The sequence below is a fragment of the Etheostoma spectabile genome, chromosome 10, assembly GCF_008692095.1.
Source record: "Etheostoma spectabile isolate EspeVRDwgs_2016 chromosome 10, UIUC_Espe_1.0, whole genome shotgun sequence".
Classification (NCBI taxonomy): Eukaryota; Metazoa; Chordata; class Actinopteri; order Perciformes; family Percidae; genus Etheostoma; species Etheostoma spectabile.
The window spans coordinates 26353107-26371543 of NC_045742.1; the positions used below are offsets into that span (position 1 = coordinate 26353107).

General features: G+C 41.7%; 1 long non-coding RNA gene across 1 annotated transcript in view; it reads right to left on the reverse strand.

The window, feature by feature from the left end:
• Positions 1 to 3298: 3298 nt before the first annotated feature.
• LOC116697136 (uncharacterized) overlaps positions 3299 to 18437 on the reverse strand; it is a 16865-nt gene continuing 1726 nt past the window's right edge. The window contains exons 2-3 of the long non-coding RNA XR_004333930.1: positions 18228 to 18229; positions 3299 to 3586 (exon numbers count right to left, since the gene is read on the reverse strand). This is a non-coding gene — a long non-coding RNA (uncharacterized LOC116697136). The remainder of the gene's footprint in view (positions 3587 to 18227; positions 18230 to 18437) is intronic.

Here is an 18437-nt window from a genome sequence, read left to right on the forward strand (position 1 = left end):
AATTATCCTCCGTCTTAATGAAGTTTTCATTAAGACATCTGCATTTTGCTATCTGTCTCCACTGAGATTTAATACTGCCACTGGAGACAGGTAATGCCAATGCCTTATAATAGAGAAAGCACTGTGAACTGGTGAAATGGTGTAGTTTTAATCAGAGTCTGACAAAGTGGGGGTTTTAGACCCAGGGCCAGTTGGATTTCACTGTTATTCAGTTTTAAGTGGTTTTCAGTGAATGAACATTGTTCATTTAGAACGTTGGCGTAACAGGGAAAAAGGAATTATGATCCCTCGTTCAGGGGTACAAACTAGAGTATATCCTAAAATTCATTAGCGATTTCAGCAGCCAACCAGGTGTTAAAATGTGATGATAACAGAGCATGTAGGGTTGACAAAGTTGAAAGACTCAAACAGATACTTACAGGTTGAAAACATCCTAAGGGCATTTTCACACCTATGTCATTTAAACATGAAGCGAGTTCCTCTTGGTACAGCTTGGTTTCACACCTGGAAAAATCCAATTGTGCCAAAATGTGTCACCACGCAAGAACGTTCACCCTTCTTATTGGTAGGATTTCCAGGGAGGGAGCAAGAAAGTAAATACAGGAAGAAGTTCCTGAACCTGTGCATATTTCTTGCATCTCCATGGTCAAACCACGGAGATGCATGAGACTTTTTTTCTGTCCTGGACTCGATCTTGTCTTGGACTTGAACTTCTTTGGACTCAGTCTTGACTTGTTCTTGACTAGTCCTAGTCTTGGACCCAAAAAAGGTGGTCTTGACTACAGCCCTTCCTCTCACTGTACTTAAAAAGTATACGAACAATTAATTGGAAGAATGTTGTTACTTATATCCTTCTCTATTGACTTCAAGCTGATAATTTGTGATACAATTAGAGGCCATTTCCCGAAATGGTCAGCTTCAACAGCCAATTGAAATAATCATGTGCTATCGAAAATAGATAAAGTTGTTCCTTTTTAAACAAAAAGGTTGCAATGTAAATGTAACCTAAACCGCTCAACTTGTTCTGTTCTTTGCACATTTTTGGGTTGGAAATGTGTGTGACTCAGCCCAATTACATGACCTGCATTTAATCACAACTAAATCAAGAGTTGGTACATAAAGGCGATTTTCATTGGTGCAATGCCATTGTGTACTGTCACGGTACTACTAGGGTATATCCATGACGTTCCACTTCCGGGATTGCTCAGTTGCCGCCACACATTCCGCCGGTCGTCCTTCTTTTCGGCCAGATGTCTTTTTCCTTCCGCTTTCTTAGTGTTTTATGGCCGATGGTTGACTCCTCCTCAAAACTCCTCCAGTTTTCTGCAGCATGTGTAAAGCAACTTTTGAACATACACATGTAAAAAAGTCCCTTCCTGAGGCTAAATTGCAGAGGCACTGGGGCTCCGTATTGCTCTTAGCACCCCCCAAAATGATTGTGATTGGTTTAAAGAAATGCCAATAAACCAGAGCATGTTTTTCTCCCATCCCAGAATGCTGTGTGGACCAGCCAGACTAGCGATGGTCAAATGAAGCTTCATGAACCACTGTCTTTATTTTCTGAGCTCATTAGATGGTACTCTCTGTTCAAAGATCATCACTAAGCCAGACCCTCCACCGCAATGCTGTGTAGGAAGGTCTGGCAATGCCAGATCTATGAAGACTATCTGTTATAAAAACACAGATACAGAACAGTGTAGGTGTGTGTAACTGTTGGTCAGAAAGAGCCATGTATTTTCCCTGTGCCCTCTGTGGATTGTCCCCTTTTTGATGTCAAATTAGTCCTGAAATAGCTAATTTCCCCTTCCCTACAAATTTGGCAGCAGTGCAAAACTTGTGCTACTCTGGTCCTGGGAGGCAAGCAATGCTTGGTGGAGGAAAACGAGATGAGAGAAACCCAACGAAAGCCTTTGATCCTGGAAAATATTAGAGAGAAACAAAGTTAAAGGAAAGGCAAAAAAAGGACATGTTGCATAAATACAACTTGGAATCAGAATGCAAATCACATTGAAAATGCACAAGTCTTCTTTTTGTGTGTTTTTTCCTCCATTTCTCAATCTCCCATTGTAATTAGCAAAACCAGTTGTTGTTGCATTCCTTTAAACCTCGAAAAAAAAACATTTCTTTTTTTTTCTTGCGGCACAGGTGAGGGTGGGTTGAATATTTGGATCAAGAGAGATGTCTATTCAAAGTTGCTTCAACATATTTATTTCTAAAACTAAATGATAAAAAATCAAAAAATCCAATGAGGGATTAATGCAAGGGCACAGAACAGAGCAGGGACAACCCAAGAGGGGATTACATTGAGGATTTCTTTTTATTTCTTCTTCTAGGGGACATTTTTTTTACACATTGTTAATTTTTTTTTCATTTTTGCCACATTATTGAGTTGTTTCCTCAGGGGTGATAGAGAAGTGAGGGTGTCTCTTGCTGGGCCAAGCCTCTATAATGATGCCTTTGTAGGGACGTCAGCACCATGTTCAAAGGCAGAACTCCAGCCAGCTGACCCAGCCATTTACAACCTGACAATGAGCAGCTGTAATTGAAAAGTGTTGGAAGAGAGACTCTTACTCACACACACACACACACACACACACACACACACACACACACACACACTTCTTGAGATTATGGTAACTAGCTAACACTGTGGCGGCTCGTTCCAGTGCTCTTAAACAGGCTGTAATGCCACTCACAGACCCCTATCTGTTTAGCATGCTAACAAGCTAACAAACCCTTTCCATTACCGCAACACGGGCTAATGCACCGCACACACCCTTGTCTAGCTAATAGGGGGTTATGCTAATAAGCTAACAAGTGTCATTGCAGTGTGGTAATGTAACATGGCCTAATGCCACACAGCTCCGATAGCATAAGTTCATGCTAACAAGCTAACGAGCTCAATCTGCTGCTGTGATAAGGGCCTAAAGGGGCACGTTGCCACCTATTCAAACATGAGTTAAAGTGTTAATGAGATAGAGCCTCAGTCCATTACTGGAACATGAACTAGTGGTAATCAAACCGACCCCATCAGTGACATGAAAGCAAGGGGACAATAGATAGAGGCTTTTCAAGGTTATGGTGCTGACATTTTGTAGTTAACGTCAACGACTTTCAGTGTAGAAAGTAAAACTAAAGAAAAAAATAGCTGGAAATTAAATGTAAAATAAATAAAAAAAAGTGTTGAGTTATTATTTTTTTCACACAGGAAAGCCAAAGCATCGATCCCATTGTTCCATTGATCCCATTCAGAATTGGAACATTAAAACCATCGGCTGTGTATTAATGTAAACTGGATGTCCCTCACCTTCTGCTCTCTGTGTGTTGCCGTTCTCAAACTTCGTTCTTTTCGGGTAACAACAACAAACTTCGAGTTAGCAAGCTACATGCCGAAAACGGCAAGTTTTGAAGAAGATTTGGATCATGCCACAAAGCTGGCCTGCTTGGTTCTTTCTAGGAAGGATTTTACAGATTTACAAAGAATATGTTTAGGGTGTTTACTCTCTAACTGGGACATTTTGGCACCGATTGGAGAGGATTGCTGTGGATGAAGTACACACGGCGATACGCTGGTAAGAGCATATAACTATGTATCAGCAGCTAGTTTAAATAGCTCACATTACTGTATTGTGTGAATAGTGAACTTCATTTAATTGTATGTAGTGTTATATTTTGCGGGGTGCGAATGTTCCACCGATTATGATTTGTGTAAAGAAATGCAAACAACCCAGAGCGTTTTTTTTCTCCAGTCATATAATGCATATGTGATAGATTCAGACCTTACCCCTAAGCACTGTTAAGATAGGTCTGGCAATGCCAGACTAATAAATGCTTAACCATTTTACATTAGACCTACATTTTGGCCGATCAAAAACCTATGGTCTCACAGTTAATAGGCGGTGGCTAAGCTGAAGTTATCTAATTTTAGAGTCAATAAGTGCATGATTTAAATCAGAACATTCCAATTCAGATTAGAATGATCATGCAATGTCTAATACCGCCCCCCAGTTGAAGACCGGCATGGAAACCATGGCTATTCTGAACCTGGCTGATTGAACAGTGTATGGTGCTGGAGTGAAGACAAATAAATTAACTAAATGAATACCACAAATTAATAATATCCCCTTCATTTAAACAGATTAAGTACCACTTGGATCCCATTTGACCAGAAGACATCCGTGTCAACAACAGCTCTTTGATACAAATGAAACCGGCCCTCGTTCATCATGGGGATATACCAATCAAGTATATCTCTTCTCCCTAGTCAAGTGCAATGTAGAACATACAGGACATTTGTGTATACAAGCCTTTTTTTTGCCAAATGACTAAGTTACTAACATAGTTTTTTTTGTGATACATTTTTTCCAAACAAAAAGTTCTAAACATTGTTCAAGATGACAACATACAGAAAAGTACACACACCAAATAAGGCACAGTGAACCTCTCCCACAATCCATCCTAGCATTAAACACTAACATTAAGTTAACATAGCTCTGTTTTGATACACTCCTAGACAGACAACAGACAAGCTCCCTGCCTCTGAATATTACAATGGAAAGATCTCGCAGTATTTTTTAAATTAAATTAAAGACCTATTTTTTTATCTGGCTTTTAATTTTATTTTTTTAATTTGGATTTATTTGTTTATTTGTAAAATTGTATTGTCAAAATGTTAATTTTTCTATCATTTTTTTTCTCATCTGTGTTATAATTTTGCTCTGGGTAGCACTTTGGATATAAATAAAGTTGGGTTCAGATGTATTCTTTGTTCTAAAAAAATGAACAAAATATTCAACCAACAAAATGTATTGGACACATGCAGGCCTAAGTTTCTATTGTGCTTGTAAAAACACAAGTTCCACAAAAAGCAGTACTGGGAAAAAAACCTGGCACCTAATATCCATCCAAAAACGAAAGCCGCAGCCGGACCTGTCCTTTCATAAAGCGTCTTTGGTTTGTGCCTGGCCGAGTGAAGGGCTATCACACAGCAGACTCCTTGCCCTAGGAGTAGATAGATGTGTGTATTTGGCATCACATCCAGCCATCCTTTCATCCTCCCTATCCCACCCCACCCCCCCTCCTTTTCTCTGCCCCCGCCACCCCACACCACCCGCTATCCAAATAGAGAGATCTGGAGGAGGAGGGGTGGCAAGGTGGCAGGCACCCCAAATTTAAAGCGTACGCAATCACTCAGATACAAGTGGCACCGCTAAAAATTGCCTTCATACATCAGCTTATGGTTTACGGGCTGTGGCAGAAAGGACGGCAAAAGGTCAGGTGGAAAAACATATAGACATGTCAGAGCCACTGCTCGGGGCGCTGGAGCTCTGGGCTGATGGCTAAGGAGATGGGCTGTGTGTGTGTGTGTGTGTGTGTGTGTGTGTGTGTGTGTGTCTTTGTGTTTGTATGTGTGTGTGTGTGTTTGTGTGTGTGCGTGCGTGCGTGTGACAAACTCAGGGACATCAGGGCAATGTTTGATGGGGGCCCAATGTGTGTGTTTGCGCTTGTGGATGTTTGTTTTTTGAAACCCCCTTTTTTTGGAAACAATCCTCCAAAGTGAGGGCAAGAGTTTAGATTTAAGATTTTGGATTAAGATTAGAAATTCATGGTTAATTTTGCTGTTAGAAATTGGACTTTTAAAGGAAAGTTTCACCCCTTATTATCCGGATGTTCTGTCCGTCCTGGTGTTTTTTTGCCCACTAACACCATAACAACTTGGGCTCCAGGCTGAGTAATCAGAAAGTACCAGTCTCCACCAACTTGCATTACAAGTTTTAAAGGTCCCTGTATAGCATGAAGATTTCACTTTATGAGGTTTTTTAACATTAATATGCATTCCCTCAGCCTGCCTATGGTCCCCCAGTGGCTAGAAATGGCAATAGGTGTGAACAGAGCCCTGGGTCTCCTGTTCTTTCTTTGAGTAAATGAAAGTTCAGATGGGCCAATCACGAATCTGGACATCATGGCTTTCAAACGAGCAAAGTGGCAGTTGGTCAAGGTAACACCCCCAGCCTCCACCTTGCCCCCCCCCCATCCCCCTCCTCCTCAAAAGCTACAGGGTCAGAAATGGCATATACTAAGAAAAGCTCATTGTGGGACTGGCTCTATTCTACACTGAATTTTGGGTAAGAGATTTCAGATACAGTATTGGGGGATCACTAAGGGGTATATATAAGAGACTTCAGATACAGTATTAGGGGACCACTAAGGTCTATATAAAAGAGACCTCAGATACAGTATTAGGGGACCACTAAGGTCTACAGACAAAAGTCTTGTTGTTATCTTTTTGTAAACACCTGCTATTAACCTGACTTTTAATTAATCAATTAGTGTAAGAAATAGCTCATATGAAAAGCTAAAACCTCCCAAATGATGTGTCAATGCACTGAAATAAATTAGTTTCACTAAAAAAAGATTCATATTTTAAACAAGACAGAAGGGTCAAATTTGGCAAGACAAAAGTTTTGTCGCCTATACATAAATTGAACAATTTACTACAAATAATAAAATATGCAGCAAATTAAATAGTGGTGCTGTGAGATTCAAATAATATCTTGTATGACTTCCATGAGCTTGAAGGCTGCATCCATGCGGTTTGGCAAGGATTCTAAAATGTATTGATGAAGCATCAGGAATAGCTAGGAAAGCAGTCTTGCATGCCTCCCAGAGTTCATCAATTTCTTTGGTTTGGTTTCCATGGTCCTCTTTCATCCTACCCCACATATGCTCAATGATGTTCATGTCTGGTGACTGGGCCGGACGATCCTGGAGCATCTTGATCTTCTTCGCCTTGAGGAACTTTGAATGGAGATGGAAGTATGCGATGGAGCACCATCCTGCTGGAGAATTTGGCCTCTTATGGTTGGGAAATAAGAGGTAGCTAAGAGTCTTGGTATTTGCGACTATTGATGTTGCCTTCCACTCTGCAGATCTCTCGCACACCCCATACAGGATGTAACCCCAGACCATGATTTTTCCGCCACCAAACTTCACTGTTTTCTGGGTGAAGCTTAGATCCATGCGGGCTCCAGTACGTCTCCTGCAATATTTGCGGCAACTGTGGTGTAATTCAACAGAAGATTCATCTGAAAAATCCACTTTCTTCCACTTCTCCAGCGTCCATCCTTTTAGCAGGCTGTGGGCCTTGGCAAATGCCACACGGTTTTTCAATTGTCTTTTATTTAGTGCTGGCTTCTGGGCACTGATTCGACCATGGAGGCCATTTCGAGACATAATCCGACAAATATTGATCTAATTGATTAACCTAATTGATCTATTATTAGTCACAGGTGAAGCTCATATGACAAGGCGACAACAAAAATTGCAAAAATTGACTCAATGGGCTTTACCAAGCTGTGAATATTAGAATACTTTTTGACAGTTTCTTTTTGCACTGAAACATTATTACAAAAGCTGTTGGGATTAAAATGAGCCATTTCTTGTAAATAAATCTTGATTAGAAATATATTTCAGCGGCACTTCAGGTCAATTTGTACACAAGCGACAAGACTTTTGTCAGGGACTGTATATAAAAGAGACTTCAGATACAGTATTAGGGGGCCACTAAGACATAAAAGTATCCAAAGAGCACCATGTCATGGGACTTTTAATGCTCATCAACCAATGGTGGCCCAGCTTGAGTAAAGTTGTGTTCCCTTAGCTGTCAGCCAGAGCTCATCCCTCAGTTCATTTGGATTGACAAATGTGCCGATGGAATCACATACGTTTACGAGAAGAACATGTCAAACATGCTTTAGTTCAGGGCGGCTGTGGCTCAGTGGTAGAGTGAGCCAATCTGAAGGTTGGTGGTTCAATCCCTGGCCCTGCATTCCCATGTCGAAGTGTCCTTGGGCAAGACACTGAACCCTGAGTTGCTCCCAGTGTTGCACCATCGGCGTGTAAATGTGTGTGTGTGTGTTTATCTGAGATGGAGGTGGCACTTTGTACGGCAGCCTTTGTCACACTGTGTGAATGGTGAATGATTCCTGTCCCATGTAAAAATGTTTTGAGTAGTCGTTAAATATATATATATATATATATATATATATACATACATGTGTATATATATACATTCATATATATAAATATAAATAAGAACAGGACATTTACATTAAATTTAGTTCCAGCTTCCTAATTATGACACTGTTCAGCTGTTCCTAGTATTTCAAGATTGTAGATTGAATGTGTTTGGGTTTTCAAGTGTTGGTCAGACAAAATATGTCATTGGAAGATGTCACCTTGGGTTTTGGGGAATTGTGATGGATGGTATAAGCTTTCTTCTCAACATTGACCTGTGAATTTGCTATTGCTAGGGAGCTATTGTGACTCGTTATCATTGATCCAGTTCCGGGCAAGACCCGCCCTTCAATAGCATTTGTGCTCTACGATTGGTAAGGCGTCCTTGCTTGCAAGAGGTAATGGAACCCGATTGGTTTAGGTCCTATCCCCTGACCCATTGGCTTGTCCATCTTATCCATAACTACTCAAGGTCAATGCCTAACCCCAACCAACCGGGCTGCTTTGTATGGCGCGTCTTGCCCAGATATGCAGTTAAATCCATAATTACACTATTGCATAGGCATAATATACAGAGGGGACAGGGAGGGGTAAAACTCCCCAATAATCCATTTAGGAATGCTTTTTTGACAATTTTTCAATGTTTCTGTTGCTTTTTTTGTTCTTAGTTACTTATTCTAAAAAATATTGCGCTAAACGTTTTTGTCTTTTCTATTTTTTTTCTATCATTTTTTTTAATGTTTTTTATATCTTTTCTCAATAGATGCGGACAGCCCGGGATGACATACCAAGATAGTTGGAGACCTTAACCAATGTTGAACCTAAAGTTACGCCCTTGCGCTGTTATGACTGACTATGGCTAGCCCGACCAGCTAGCAGTTCTCCCACTAGTCTTGTTTGTGCAGTCACTACTTCCCCAAGCTTCTAGATCTACATTTTTTTGCAAAGATGCTAAAATAAATTTGGCTGCACCACTTTCTTGTGTGACCAGACCTTTAGACTTTTGTTCCGACTAAAAGTCCTTTCCCAGAACTGGACATCATTTTTCAACTCTCCTATCTTGCTGAGCGGTTAGGCTTGGAGACAAAAACTAGCCAAAAATCTCCAAAACTCTCGATACGATACAATAGAAAAAATGTAACCTTCAGCAGCTGGCTAGATATGCAACCCCTATGATTAATACAGGGATATGAGGCTAATGTCTAGCATTGTGTTAAAAGTGTTCGTACCTGCCAGCACTCACACGGGAGTCTGGATGAAACAATTTCTAAATTTCTGTCTTCTTGGTGCGAGACCTTCCCATTTCTAGCCGCTATTCACGTCCACAAATACAATGGGTTTTTAGGAAAGTATGCAGACTTTAGCATAGAACACATGGGCACAGGGGCAGGGGGAGCACGGCTACAGGCTGTGGAGTCACAGAGGGGAACTGCTTACACTGAGAGGTCTGTTGAAAGCTAATAAAGTCACGAAGGCAGAGGTAAAAATGTCCATACTAGTCTTGAAAAACATTTCTTATAAATGTTGTGAGTTCAGAAAAAGTGTTCCAGACATGTTTCCTGACTTTGCAAATTCTTGCCAATACGCATCAGGGGAAACCAAGACTACACAAGTAGCCCAATTTTTGACGTTTTTGTACATTTTGTATTGTTGTGGATTCAAGGCTCATTCAAAGTCATTTTGTTTTCATTGTTAATTTCATTAATTTGTGGTGTTAAATGGGGGCAGGGCTAATAGGCCATTCTAACTGACAGGCTACCTCAGAAAATCTTCCTTTTTCTCACAGCCCAATGATGCTGCATCTAAATAGGCTATAGTAAGAGAAACATGCCTGTGTTTGTACTGAACATGTGCATCCTTCATTTGTGATCATCTGTGTTTGTCTTTGTTTCTCACTTTGTGTGTGTGTGCAGTGTATTGTAGCTAGTTTCCAGACTCAGCAAGCGCACACACACACACACACACACACACACACACACACACACACACACACACACAACACACACAGGTATATGCTGGATACTGTAACCTCTCGGTCAACCTCCGCTGACAAGACAGATCGCTCCATTCATCTATGGGTGAGTGCACCGAGCGCTCCATTCATCTGCGGCTGAGTGGATCAGGCCGACCAGCATTTTTCACACCGCTGGCCCATGATGCATCTGGGGCTCTGGAGGAATGTCACTGGCCTGAATGCCCTGATCTGTCATGAAGCCCTGGCTGCCGCCACACCACTCTATACACAGTGACACACACATGCACACGCACACACTGTATGCAGCATCATGTTGGCCTGTTGGCTTATAGAGACCATCCTATGACCTATGACAGTTGAAGTGTCTTTGAGTAACATATTTAATCGTCCTGCACATTAGACTAACTACTGTAGGCTGATACTCACAAGATATTATTAATTTACTATTTGAAACTAGTTTTGTCAGTAGCCTACTGATCTCTTCTACTCTTACTTAAATGCATAAACAGTGACAACCACGAGTAAAAAATGTATCTTCATGGTTGTACTAACAAGTTTAGAATATTTCATAGGAAAATAGATATAGGGTGAAATTTTAAGTAGTGTCGTTCATTTTCCCCGTCGTATTACAGTAGGGATACATTGGGATACATGTTAGACAAAAAAAAAGTAATAATGCGAGAGAAAGTGGGACCAATGCCTACTTATTAGTGCCTGCACGCATGCTAAATAAATCAATTTATGTATGTATTTGCCACATAAAATCAAAAAATACAACTTCAGTAAAATGTCAGTTCCTTCAATCTTTGCATCATATACAGTTATGATAGTAAATATAGATTGTTGTATGATGGTGGAGGGGGATCCTAGTGACCTGAGGGCAGAAGAGCCTCTTAATGCTCGCCTGGTAAGAAATGTAAATTAACTTGGAATTCTACCTGAATATCAAATGGAATGTACCTCTGTGCTGTGCTGAGGCACGCTGAGGGATGATAACACATCTGACCTCCTGCACTCAGAGCTGCAGGACCTCCTGCTCTGTCCCTGTCACTCCGTCTCTGTCTCCCACAGTTGGGATGGGTTGTGCTTATTTTGTGTTTGTCTTTGATATGCCTACAATACACTTGAATACTAAAGTCTGACAACATCTCACATCTGAAGACAATCCTCTCACATATAACGTTAAAGACTCTCATAATATGTAAAGACTGGAATCATGCAGGGTCACAACTTGACTGTAACTAGAATTGATTTGAAAAATGTATTAGGGGACTTGCATAGATGTCAAGACACTTTTAAAGTGTTCAACCTATAAATCGGACCAAAGAGATATTTTGAAAATGTGCGTGGAGATGCATCTTTCCACTGATTTGTGTAAATATCCTCTCTGAGGTAGGCCTATATTTTGCAACACCTTAGTCCAATGCCTGATTGAATAACAAAAGATGACTCCATGGGCCATTGTCAGCTGCCACAGTTGTTGAGCAGGAATCAAACAGAGGAAGAATGCCCATTGTGATTCTCATGGGTGAGTTATGAACACCTGAGTGGACAGACGGAGCACCTCTGGAGACCGGTTGACCTGCAGCTTTACCCTGAACAAGTCATGCATTCACTGTGACCTGGCTGTCACCAGCCTCTGAGACAGAGAGAGAAACACAAGATATGGCTGTGTGTGTTTCCTTTCAAGCTCCCTCGCCTAACCTACAGTATACGCCCGATATGTGGCGGAGTTAAAGGGGAAATCCAACAATTTCACAAGTCTGTTTACAGATGTTGGGGAGTATTACTGCATATGTGAATAAGCTTGTTTAAAGCCTTTTTTGTCCAGAAGGAGCATTGTGAAGTCATTGCATTTATTTTGTCATTAAGGACAATGCACATTAATCAGCATATCAGTAAATGTGCCAGTGTTACAGTCTAGTGTATTCCATTTGTACTCTAAAGTAAAAATTTCTGAGGTCAAAGTTGGAAACAGGCCCCCTAAGCTTGGATTTCCCAGTTGGGAAGTCGGACAACTTTGCAGAAACCCAAGCTCAAAATCCAACATGGCTGCTCGGTCCATCAACAGTAGTGAACGATTTAGTGACGTACAGTTTATAAGCACTTCTCTCTTATCTGTGCCTCACCAAACCGATCATAAACACAGTCCTGTCCAACTTCTATCTGTGGAAATTAGTACAGTTAGACATCAACAATAAGCACATTTAATACACAAAGCCATGCGATCAAGCAATGTAGCACAGCCAAGCAACACTGATTAGAGTATAGCCATTTTATTGATACTTACAAGTCAGTCTGATGATAGTCCTCAAGTGATGTCACTCAGACTACAAGTTAGACTTTAAAAAGAAAGTGGAGTTAGAAAGACTTGCGCTTTATTAGACCACTCCTTATCTCTGCTCAAGGCTAGCATCTCAAGGCCACTAGTATAAGGTCTCCAAAAATCTGACCAGATAAGAATGGGTCAAACTCCAGACGGGACGAGACAGGGACAAGAGGGGTGGAGAGCAACGAATTTAAAAACTCTGCACCACAATTATTTATTATTTTATTAATTTTAGGAATTCAACTGTCATGGAAATCCAAAAATACAAGTAAAAATCAGCTCAGCAGCAGATATTTTATTAGACATAGAGTCATCCTCCCGCTCAAAACATGATGAGACCAAAGTGTTGTTCTGTTGTGCTGTTAGTTATATACTATCCAACTATAACTAACTTATAGATTGTTTTCTGATAGAATGCAGCCTGACGCCTGTCCCCCCCCCCCCGTGTGAAATACCAAACGCCTTCCTTCATACATAGCAAAACGCTTTGTTTCCATCACGTAAAACTGCAGTAATCCAGGGGTATTTCCCTACTCAGTCCTCCTGGTATCTGCATAGACATTTTAGTTTTGGAGATACGTGTTCATCGGGTCCAGGGACACCAGCCTAGGCCTATATTTCAACAATGAATGAACGAAAAATAGCAATGCGTATTTATCTGATTCAGCTGACGGGAGCTAGTCAACCAGCGTCTTTAATCCGAACTCTGTTCATGGCAGTGGCCCTTTATACTTAGCAACAATCTGTTATATAGCAAAGGTGGTGTTGGACGGACAAACAGAGGAAGGACAGAATGTCAGATTGTCTTAAGTTACCATCAATAGTCGTTTTGTTTTTGGTGTATTACTGCCATGCAGACATGAGACCAGCCAACGTGTCCACAAAGATCTCCCTCTTTTTTTGTCTTTATGAGGCTACTGAAAGTCTAGAAAAGCTTTCAGATTTCATGTATTGCACAGGGAGACGAGATAGAGCTGGATGGGTGGGGTTGGACTGATGACGGTGGCCGGTCAGGGCAGACTGTGTGAAGCTGAAATAATGATGATGCTGATAAAGTGCAGAACGGGCATCCAGTGGCACAGCTGGCAGAGGTGGCCCAGTTAGCCCAGTTAGCCTGCTGGCTTCCACTGGACCACGCACAGATGCCCATTAACTGCCCCACTGATGACACCCCTGGGGCATACACACACACACACACACACACACACACACTTGTAAAGATACATAAACACACATATATCACACAAAAGACACATAAACACCTTAACATTATTTTGATATGCAGCACAGCCGCGCACATAACACACATGCACACATCCAGCTGTGGCTCTCTCATTTTATTCTCTTGCAGACAACACAGACACAAAGAAGACCCACATATAGCAAAGGAATGATGGAATCAAGTCTAAACATTGCTAAACACATACTTTCCACAAAAATGTGTCCATAAACACATATACACACACACACACACACACACACACACACACACACACACACACACAAACACACACAAAATTCTCATGCTGCTCAGCCAGTATGTTCCAGCAATCACCCCATAGACCCTGTGACTGCACACACACACACACACACATACAAAAACTGCAATTCTCACCTCGGGGCAGAGATGTGCTCTGATGTTTCCGGGGCAGTGGGCAGTCACGAGTGTGTGTGTGTGTGTGTGTGTGTTTGTGTCCGTGTGTGTTTGTGTGTGTGTGTGTGCGCCTGACAGCTGTTTGTGTGCATGTCCGTGTGTCCATGTGTCCGTGTGTGTCCGTGTGTGTGTGTGTGTGTGTGTGTGTGTGTGTTGGCGCTGTGCCCTAATTTGACAGAGCCGGAGCAGTGGTTGATCCCCAGTGCAGTTGATTTGGCTTGATGTTGACCCTACAGGCCTTGTCAGCTCCAACATGCTCCCTGTCTCCTCATGTAGCCCAGCACGACACTGAGTGGACACACACACACACACACACACACACACACACATACACACACACACGCACACATGCATACACCACAAACAAAAAAGTGCGCACATTTGTTCATAGCAGTATTCCAAGCATTTACACAAGTCCCATCCCCTACCTTTTTTATGGATTACTGTCTAATGTTGTTTTAGTGTTTCACACTGGTATTTGTGAGATGTTGTCCTGTCACTCCTCATGATTTTATGATTATTCTCTATAGTTATGAAGTTAGTGAATCAACCACCCCACTAATCACTGACCCAGCCTTCATATTCCAAGCCAACCCACTCAGTGCTGTTTGTCTCCAACTTGTCCACCCACCCTTCCATCGCCTTTCACACCTAAATTCCTCATTCCTTCATCCCTTCTTCTCTCCTACCTTCATCCATTCACCCCCCCCCCCCCCCCTATTCATTCCTATTCTGACCCACTCAACATCCCTCCCTCCCTCATCCCTTCATCCCCTGATCCTTTCAGCGACAGTGGGTCACCGGCCAGCCGGTGTTAGTTGGCCAACGTTAGCTTGTCAACGCCGCCTTAACGTTAGCCCCTCACCGCATCGTTCACAGAAAATGAGCCGAGTAAAGCGGCCACTCGTGGCAATATCAGTATGCTTTGCGTGGACGAAGCATGAAGTTTGACTCATTTGAAGGCTAGCTCTCTGCATCATTACGCTACTACTCCGCTGCTCGTTTGCCCGTTACTGCAGCTCCGCAACTTTCCGGAAGTCGGCTTCTTATCGGAAATTTATATGCATTACCATTGCAATGGTCTACATAAAACTAGCTGCTGTTATGATCCTTCTGCTGTTATGATCCTTATGGTTTATGTTATACGGAGTGATAATCTGCGGAATTCAACGGACAGTGTTATCTGCTTTAGGTAGAGATGTGTTAACATTCCTAGTTCCATTTTTATTTTTGGGTTAAAAAATATGTACAGTAAAAACACTAAATATGCAGCAGAGACTGGCCAGAATACTCAGTGTTGTATTGTATTACAGTATGTTTTCATAACACTACACACAATTAGAACAACCACACCCCCAATCAGCAGAACACCTCAGACCCTCTGCAAAGAGGAACACTCTTGCAAAAACTATACACTAATTTACAAAAAAAGCATATTTTGTTATTATATAAAACACATATGTTTCATATGACTTAATCATGTTTGAACAAGTTACACACTAATAAACCTTTGTAGCAAATCTACCTCTTGGTGATTAGACTACTGTAAATGAAGTGCACAGAGAAAGTGAAATTGTATAATAAGTTCCTAAAACTCTACACAAGACCAATGCTGCAGACTGAGGAAAATGTGGTGTATTTCTCTCCACATACCCAGATCCGTAGAAAAAAAAGAGAATCACAACAAAACATGTCCCAGTTTTCATACAGCTACTACAGTAGTGTGCATTACACTGTTAGCTCAGCAAACAACAGACAAACATCAAATACTGTAGCCAGTGCAGGTCACAACTACAGAAAAACACTCAGACCAACTCAAAAGAGAATTTCATCAACATCACAGGTGATATCCTCATTGGCACGACAACGTGGGAAGAACCGTCTTCAGTGTCGAATCCATCCCTGCACAGCTGCAAGTCAACCTGTTCGCAGGCGTCCTCCGTCCTCTTCCTCTACTTCCTTCTCCTCCTCTGTGGATTCCCCCTTTCCCCCTCTTTTTAAATCAAACTGAAATACTTTTTTCCCCTCTGCTCCAACACATCTCTAAATCACATGTCCCGTGCTCTTTCAGAAAAACAAATCAGTACCCAAGGGGGAAATTAATATTTGATATTCTTTGATATTCAAGCGGCGTCCCCCAGTCTCTGCGTAACAACACTGTTTATTGTCTGTCTACCTACTGTAGAACTGCAAGGAATTCTTTGAATTTGCATAAAGCAGTTACTGTCTCCGTTCTATTATTGGTTGATGGCACAGACTGATGACACAAACTTTGCCGCCAACTTTGAACGAAAATATTTACACACAACGCCGATGTCTTCTTCTAGTCTTCAGATGTTTTCAGATCGCAGGCAGGTGCATTTGTACAAGATGAATCCACATGATTAGTGACTGCAAAAGAGATTGTAGATTGTTTGTGATTTCAGTTGGACGTGGGTATTTATACATTGCCTGTTGCTTTTTCTTCTTTTCAAGGTTGCCGTGTGTGTGTATGTGTGTGTGTGTAGGGGGGGGGTTCTCTTTCCATCATTCCTACACTTCCATCTGTCTTTCATTCTTTCCTTGTCTGTTAGAAATACGTATAATGTGCTTTCTCTGGTTACTCGTTTGCACGTTTTGATCCTGATTGTCTGTGTGTGTGTGTGTTGTGGGGGGGGGGGTTGTATCTGCCTGTGTGTTCATCAGGCTGCTTCCTGCTGGAACGGATCCTCTGAGGTAAAGGCCAGATTTTAATCCCTGGGTCCATCTAATCTCCTCATATTCACATCTCAGATTAACACACACCCACAGACATAGCGGTTTGATTCCTGTCATCATCAGCCGCTGTGTGTGTGTGTGTGTGTGTGTGTATGTGTGTGTGTGTGTAGTGTGTGTCTGTGTGTGTGTGTGTGTGTGTGTGTGTGTGTGTTTTACACAATGCTGTGTGAAACACTTTTTAGATTCATTGTGTTCCTCCTGGCTGGAGGAGATTAATTGTTAAAAAATTAAGCCTGTCTAGGGCCGGCAACCTCTGGGTCAACCGTTCCCTCGCTTTATTGAAACACACACACACACACACACACACACACACACGCGGATCCTGGTGCCATCTGCCCTGGGGCGGCTAGCCGGCGATGTCAGCGCGGTTAGATGGGTGGGATCAGAAATGAGAACAGCATGTACTATGTGTTTTAACATCAAAGGTGACTGGGTGACCTCTCTCTCTCACACACACACACACACACCCACACACAAGCTGTCCTGACTGTGGTCACTCTCTCTCTCTCTCTATGTCTATCTGTGCTTTCTGCTCAGGGTAAAACCTGACTGAGGCAACCAAAGAGCACAGTGAAACGGAGAGGTTTATCTGCCAGGCCGCATGAACGCAGACATAAACACACTGAACTAATGAAACTCAGGCCTGGAAAGTGTATATGTGTGTGTGTGTGTGTGTGTGTGTGTGTGTGTGTGTGTTCTCTAAGTAGCTCCATCTGGGTAGAGGTGGCACCAGAGATGTTTACTGGAGGCTTTAGCCCATCAACTTATTGTCAACAGTTCAAGGGACTGTCAGCGCCCGTTTGGGGCAGAAAGCGGGAGCGAAAGAGAGCGTGCCTGGAGGGGGTTAGTGGTTAGGGGCAGGGGCAGGGGGTGGGGCTGGGGCAGGGGCTGGGTGTTGGGCAAGGAGCGAACGGAGAAAAGAAGAATAGAAAACAAAGGCTTTATCTGGAATCTAAAATCCACCTTCAAGAGAAATCTAATGTGAGTAGTGTTGAAAAAAGACAGTAATTGAGATTGCGGTTGTTGTGTGGCTGTTTACAAGAGTTCTAATACAGAACTATCTTTATTCATGCATTTATCCATTCAACTGTAGGCCACATGAGAGCTTTAATAAAGCATTATCAATTATTTGTTCCAACCAAATATTTCAGCAGGTTATTTTACTAACTAACTATAGTTGAGTTTAATTGGAAAAACTGTATGGCATTTTATTTTACATACTTTTGGGTAACACTTTGCTTGAAGGTAGCTACATAAGAGTAACATGACACTGTCATGAACGTGTCATAAATATTACAAACAAGTCATGAACGTTTATGACATAACACCTTTGTTTTTTCATGACAAATTATGGTTAGGGTTATGGTTAGATTTTTGGTTAAAGGGGCATGGGCACAAGGGGACCACTGGTGTGAATAAAACACTTAAAAACCTGCTTAAAAAAATGTAAAAGCTATTTAAAGAAAGGCCAGATATCAAAAGCAGGTTAAAAGAACCGCTGGACAGGACGGACAGCGGGAGAACTTTAACCCCAATTTTGTCCTTGGGTCAAATTGACCCGTTTTCCTATATCAATGTTCTTTTTAATGTTTCTTTTTAACACTCTTTGGCAAGTAAAAATCTCTATTTTCATTAATGTTGGGGTGTCTTATTCAATTTTATAGCATCTGAAAAAAAATCAAAGTGTTTTTGAAATAGTATTGAGT